This window comes from Balaenoptera acutorostrata, chromosome 18 (assembly GCF_949987535.1).
Source record: "Balaenoptera acutorostrata chromosome 18, mBalAcu1.1, whole genome shotgun sequence".
NCBI lineage: Eukaryota > Metazoa > Chordata > Mammalia > Artiodactyla > Balaenopteridae > Balaenoptera > Balaenoptera acutorostrata.
In genome coordinates this window covers 60,475,362-60,482,893 of record NC_080081.1, presented here as the reverse complement: position 1 = coordinate 60,482,893, position 7,532 = coordinate 60,475,362, and positions in this window count along the sequence as shown.

Here is a 7,532-nt window from a genome sequence, read left to right as displayed (position 1 = left end):
CCTGTGATCTTTGTATTAGTTGAGGATTTAACCAAAGAAACAGAACTAGTAGTAGATATGTAGGTTAAGAGATTTTTTTACAGGGACTTGGCTTATGTGATTGTGACGGCTGGCTAAGCCAGTCCAAAATCCGAAAGACAGGCCATCAGGAAGGGAAGTTCAAAAGCAGGATGAGACTCCACGGGCAGGGCTGAAGCTGTTGCCCATAGGTGGAACTTCTTCTCTCAGCCTCATTCAGTCTTGCTTTTAAGGCCTTCTAACAGTAAGGCCCACCAGATTATCCAGGATAATCTTCCTTATTTAAATTCAGTTGATTAGGGACTTTGATCATATCTGCAAAATCCCTTCAGAGTAACACCTAGATTGGTGTTTAATTGAATAACTGGGAACTATTACCTTGCCAAGTTGGCATATCTTTATAAGAAAAGAGTTGCTTTGCCTTTTTGCAGGGTAAATGCAAAAACATTTAAATACTCAGTAAATAATTGCTAACATATAGCCAATGATAACTAAGACAAAAGCCTTCAGTTACAATACAGAATTGACCATTGAGGATATACAGGGAGCCAATAAATTTTAACTTGCTTTTATGTGGCACAAATACTGACCTGGGGAGGTATGACTTCTCATATATACCTGTAAGATGTTTCCCCCACCAGAAAAAATTCTCAAAGTCTCTCACATAATAAGGAACCATCTCAATGACTTTATAATAAACAACAAATAACCTACAAATGAACCCCTAATACTAGTTTTGTTTGCTTCCAAAAGTCACCTGACAGAATCAGATATAAAAGGAGGCAAAGGAATTGACAGATTTCCTGGATCACTATAAATCTAAAACCCTCGTTAAGATCCCTTTAAGAAACAATACGATACAGTAAAGCCACCATTACTAGTAGCGGCAAGCCATGAAGTGGGTGGAGGTGCTTACAATATAGGTATCTGAAAGAACTTGTATCTAGAATATATAAAGAACTCCATAAATTCATTTTTTAAAAGATAAACCAATAGAAAAATGGGCAAAAGATTCAATTAGGTACTTAACAAAATAGGACATAAGTATGATTAATAAATACATGAAAATGTGCTTAACTTCATAAGATTAGGGAAATGCAAACAAAAAATGCCACTACAAACCTACCTGAATGGCTAAAGTTAAGACAACAGAAATCCCAAGTGTTGGCCTGGCTGTATGATGACCTGCTAATGGAAGTGTAACACGCAGGGTTTGCTGAGATCAAACATACGGCCCTTCCTAATGATTCCACCCGAGGTTTACCCAACAGAAACGTGTATGTAAAACCTACATGAGAATGTTCAGAGCAACACTGCTCCTAATAGCCCAAATCTGGAAACAACCCAAATGCCCATCTACAAGAGAATGGGTAAAATCAGAGTATTCATACAGTGGAATAGTCCACATTAACGAACACACTAAAACTAGATGCAGCAACACGGAGGACGTCTCAAACACAATCTTGAGTGGAAGAATCAAATACAAAATATAAACTGTATAAATCATTTTGAACCATTTCATATAAGGATCCAAGCCAGGCAAAACTCATCCATGATGTTAGAAGTCAGGATGGGGTTACGGATACCAGGGGGAGGGGTGGGGCCCTAGACAGAGGTGATTAGAGAGTCGCATGCAAGGTCCTTTAGGGGACTAGTGACGCTCTCTTCACCTAGGTACTTGTTGCATGGGTGTGTTCACTTTGAAAATTCATCAAGCCATATACTTAAGATTTATACACTTTTTCATAGGTGTTATACTTTAGAGAAGTTTATGTTAAAAATCTATTCAGTAGTCATGATGTGGAGATCGTAGATATACTACTGCGTGAAGAAGAAAAAAATCCTTATGTTATACCAGGATGTTTATCTAAGAGGATACAACTTCCAGTGGCCACATCATTTACAGATTCAAGTAATGTTGTATCTCACTTAGAAACCACTTAGATGTGAAGGTGATGCGTGATGGCTTGTGAGTTCTCTAATTTTGAAGATCGCAAGTGAAGAGTCTGGATAAAATTATTTCTTGAAAACTTACAGTGGAAAAAATTCCAAGCTGATATTTTTAAAAATATTTTTAATACGTGTCATAATAAGCTGTGACAAATAGACACGAATTTTGTATTGAAGTGTTCATAAACATATTTCAAATTAGCCAAACAACTTTTTTTGCATATTCTCATCAGAAAAATGCAGACTTCCTCCTGTTCAAGGTTGTCTTGTATTTGGCCACGTTGGACATACACGTTGGATGATAGTCAAAGGGGGTTTACTTTTGATGGATGAGATCATTTTCACAAACAAGTTCTTTGTGTATATTTTGAGTTGTAAAACATGAATTTTAAACATTAATGTTTAATAAATGTTGAAAGCCAAGAAGATGAAACAGTGCTTACACCAATCTGTGTCAACATCTTCGTGCTTCTTACTTTCTTTACAGTCTTGAGAATTTAAGTTCTGATTCAAAAACACTTTAAAAAAAAAGAATTATTATAATGATACTTTCAGAAGAAGAAAACCTGATATGTGTCCCACTTCCGTAGGTACCTTCGGCAGCTCATTTCATCCTTATCAGGCTGATTCCTCATCTGAAAATGGCGTAGACAAGAGCCCCTTCACCCTCTAACTCACAGGACCGTGGAGCATAGCAAGACAAGATGCCCGTATGAAATCACTCTCTTCCTACCCAGATGTTAGTGACCAGTGCTTTAGTGCCAGTGGACTTCAAAGCGAGGAGTGCTAAGGAGAGTGGACAAGACCGTCCACGGGAGTGTAATTGAGCTTCTGCCTGTGTTAATTTTTATTTCATTCCCTCCTGCTAAGATGTGTATTTTTCTGCATCCTTTATAATATACATAACACTGTGGTACGTTAATACATACAATTATACAGAAAGAGTTCATACGCTGGGGATACATGTGGCAAGTGTGAGACCCTCAAAGGTCCCTACCACAGCTTTGTGTGTAAAAGAAAAGAACCTGTGAGGACCAACACAGAATATCTGCTGTGCTATTAATTTGTACTTTGCCTGTTCCCAGGCTGCTTGGCTGTAGAAATAAAATATTTTCCTCCAGGAAAACACAGTTCATAAACTTCTTCACATCTTTTAGTAGCCCTGGCCAATCCAGAGAAAATGACCTTTCGGTCTTCAAAGATAAGAAAAGGAACCTAGATCCTTGTAGTATTTGGCCTGAGTCCGGGACTCCAATCCAAGAGCACTGAATTTCCCATTTCCTTCTCGTCTCTTTAGCACCAGGTGTCAGTCTTCCGTCACCGGTGATGCTTAATGAGTGACAGTAGGGGTGAAGAAGAGAATCCTAGCACTTCCTCTTTGGGATGATAGCAGTACGTAGCCAACCAGTCAAATAAATTAACATTTTCATCTTATTGGGTTTGTTGGACAAATTCAAATATGAATGGAAAATGAGGCTTGGAGGTGGGAACTGAGTGAGACAGGAGACTTTTTTTTTCTTTTTTAAATTTATCAAGATGGTATTTCAGAAAACTTTCTGAAATCTAGCTAGGGATGTGTGTGTGTGTGTGTGTGTGCGTGTGCCCCTGTGTGTTTAACCCCTGCATGCAGAGTTGTAATATTGAGCACAGGTTGTTCAGGTGATGGATTGAAGGCGTATTGCCTTTTCGGTCATTGCTGGATAAATAGGATTGTTATTCTCAGAAGACTAAAACCTAGTCCTTTTGGCTTTCTTCTAAAATCATTTCAGTAAAAACACTGCCACCCAGTGTTTTGATTAGGAGAAGCACAACAGACCACACGCTAAAAAAAAGTTTTCCAGAACAAATAGCAAATAGCTCTTTTTTTTTTTTTTTTTTTTTTTGGTTATATATAAAGAAAACCTGACGGACTGTAGAAATTTGCTGCCTTCAATGTAGAATAATGCAGCCCATGTCTTACTGCATGGTGCAGAGAAGCTGTACACAGCTGCTGGAATGATCCTTTCGATTTTTAAATATAAATTCTAAAATAATCCTCCTAATAGTCCAGCCTTATTCAGTTGTTCTGATCTGGCTCATTGTACGAAGTCCAGGCTGAGGGATTATTGTAGGTGCTCCCTCACGGGGTAGCTGTGAGACTTACAGTACAAACCTTGAACAGGGCCAGTCAGGTCAGAACTACTCAATAAGCATCAGCTGTTGTATTTAGTTTTCTTCATCACTTGGATCTGTGACTACTCTGATTATTAAGTTTTCTATAAGAGAACAGATAAATTATTGTGGGTCTTATTATTCCCTTTTCCCCACTGAAATTATTATTTGTCTAATATGAACTTGATAAAAGAGGTTTATTAGGAAACAAACATTCAACTACAGCAGAATGGATTCTTTTTTCAGGAGTGCCAAGGAGAAAGAAATCATGTGGAGGGGGAGGGGAAAGCTCACCGAAATGAAAAGCATTGGGCCTACGTCTTCAAGCCTGGGTAGCACTTTGCAAAGTCAAGAAGAGGTGAGAAGACATTCTAAGCAGCAAGCATAGCCCAGGAAACAAAGACATGGGAGACCCTGGCAGGGTTAGGGGGAGAGGAGACTGGCAGAGCTGCACCAGACGACGTTAGCCGCAAATTGTCAATAGGTTGGAAAGGCATCCATGGCACTGAAACCTGTTGAACAAGTAATAGTGAGGTACTGAAGGTGTTTCCAGTAGGGAAGAGGCATGCTAAGACTTGTGCCGTATTCACATTATTGTGGTCGAAGGGGAAGGTAGTAAAGATGAGGGAGACAGGGAGACCAGATGGACCTCATCTCAGGGAGAGCGGATGAGGGCTGGCACTAAGGTGGTAGGGACGAAGAGAGGGTGCTGGGGCTGAGAGACATTTCTGGATCTACATGGTTTAGTGACCAACTGAAAGGGACACACCAGTGTCTAGCCTGGGAGGCTGGGGAGGTGGTGAAAACACTGAATCAGGAAATACATGAGAAAAAGAAGAGGTTTGGGAAGGTAGAGAGGGAGTTCAGTTTCAAATACATTAAGTTTGAAGAACCTCCAAGTGGATGACCTTCACAAGGACATCCAAGTGAAGACACCCAGAGCTACATCATTCTGGATCTCAGAGAGGAGGCAGGATCTAGAATTGTAAAGATATGTAGATTTATACATCATTGCCGCTGTTGATCACCACCAGATATCTCTGGCATGGATGCAAGAGTGCCAAGCATTCCTCCTTAAAGAAAAAAAAAAGAACAGAAAGTGGAGACTATGAAGAAAATGGGGGGGAAAAAAAAAACACTCTGAGAGAGAAAAATAGCACCAGGAGAGAACTCTTGGGTTTCAAGCAGTAAGGGCTCAACCATCCCAAATTCTACAGGAGGGTCAACTAGAACAAGGACTGAAAAGAGCCCACTGGATCTGGCAGTTGGGATGGGACCCATGACGTTATTATGAGTGTTTTCAATGGAGTGGTGAGGATAGAAGGGAAAATGAATGGAAAGTGAAGGCATTTGTTCATTTATTCCACAAATATTTATCAAGCACCTATTATGTATCAGGCACTGTCCAGGCCTCAAGAGTAGGGCAGTAAACAAAACACAGACTCCTGTACTCATGGAGCATGGACGCCAGTACTGTTCACAGACTACTCTTCAAAGAACATTCCCTAAGGGTCTGGGAAGACAAGAGACTAGATAGTTTTTTGAGCAGAAAGGTGAAGTCAAGGGAAGTGTTTCTTACAGGCTGGTAAGGCTTGAGCTTGTGGCTGAATCACGATAGATGGAGAGGAGAGGTTGGAGAAGACGGGAGGGAGGAGGTAAGAGACAGAGAGAGACAATCACACAAAATCCCCTGCAGTTGCGGAGTGGGTGTTTAACCTTGGAAGGGTGAGGGGTCATTTTTTTCCTCCAAGACAGGAAATGATTTGACAGTTCACATCTGATGGCCTCCATTTTCCCTGTAAATGAAGAGACAAGCTGAGGGCAGATTGAAGGAGATGGTAGACAGCAATTTGAAGAACTGAATCAGGAAGTAGGAAAAGAGCCAAAGGACACAAAGTCAACCTTAACTTCCAAGCAGAGTTGTATCCAGTTAAGCAATAAGAATATGTAGCGGTGTGTTTGCTTAACACACACCTACACATTCATGCTCAATAGAGGCTGCACTGAGCCTTCCTCAGGCAGCAAAGGCGTCTTCTCCTCTGTCCCCAGCCCCCAGCTCTTGTGACTATAGCAGATATTTATGTGGGGATCAAATTCCAAGAGATCAAATACTTTCTTTTACTTCTCAAAGAAAAGCAATAGTTGTTAGGGAGCATTTATTGGCCACGTACTCAATTTTATTTACTTCGGCAGGTCTAATCACAGGGGAAAGCAGGCAGCCTACCCTTACCCACTATTCCTCCCTAGTCCTACCCCACCCTACCCGATTTGATCCTGCAGAAATACCAATGACTGCCCCGCCGCACTCTCTAAATCCTCAGCCACTTTTTTTCATGAGTGTTGTTGTACCAATTGACCTTCAAATCCAGCGTTTGAAAAGCACAGAGAATAGTAGTAAGATGGACTTTCTCTAGGTAACTGCCTCCCATTCCTTTGGTCTCATCACCTGAGTCAGGAAAGGCCTCTTCGCCCTCTTCCTGAGGACGTTTGTCTCGCCTTCTCAGTGACCCTGTGCTCAATGCAATGATTCTCAGCTCCAGACCTGCCTGACAGGACAGTGTCCTCTGCCCATTAATATGTGTACTTCTTGGGCTTCCCTGGTGGCGCAGTGGTTGAGAATCTGCCTGCCAATGCAGGGGACGCGGGTTTGAGCCCTGGTCTGGGAAGATCTCACATGCCGCGGAGCAACTAGGCCCGTGAGCCACAACTACTGAGCCTGCGCATCTGGAGCTTGCGCTCCGCAACAAGAGAGGCCGTGATAGTGACAGGCCTGCGCACCGCGATTAAGAGTGGCCCCCAATTGCCACAACTAGAGAAAGCCCTCGCACAGAAACGAAGACCCAATACAGCCAAAAATAAATATAAAATAAATAAATAAAAGATTACTATTAAAAAAAATATATATGTGTACTTCTTAACACCAAGATCTTTTGGTTGAACACAGCTGTCTTAGCCCTGGGTGTATATTGACACAGATTTCCAGTACCACTGCGGGAAGGTTCTGCTTACCTATTTAGGTGATTCTCCTCAAGTGCCTTTACCAAGTGGACTGATCACCCATTAGCAGGCAGCACTGAGAAGCCTGGGCTCTTGACGACAAGGGAAGCCATCTCAGCCCTGGCAGCTCACCTCTGGTCTAGGACTTCTTTTACATGTAAGAAAAATAAATTTCTATCTTGGTTAGGCCACTTGAGTGTTCTGTCCTTTGCAGCCAAATTTAATCCTTTTTTTTTTTTTAATGTCTGAAACATTTATATTAACATATTTCCATACATATTTCCATACAAATACAAATATAAGATTTTTAGAAATTTCATGTAATGTCTGAAACATTTATATTAACATATTTCCATACAAATAACCCAATGAAAGTTTAGTATTAGTTGTTTTGTTTGATTTTTTATACTGCAGGT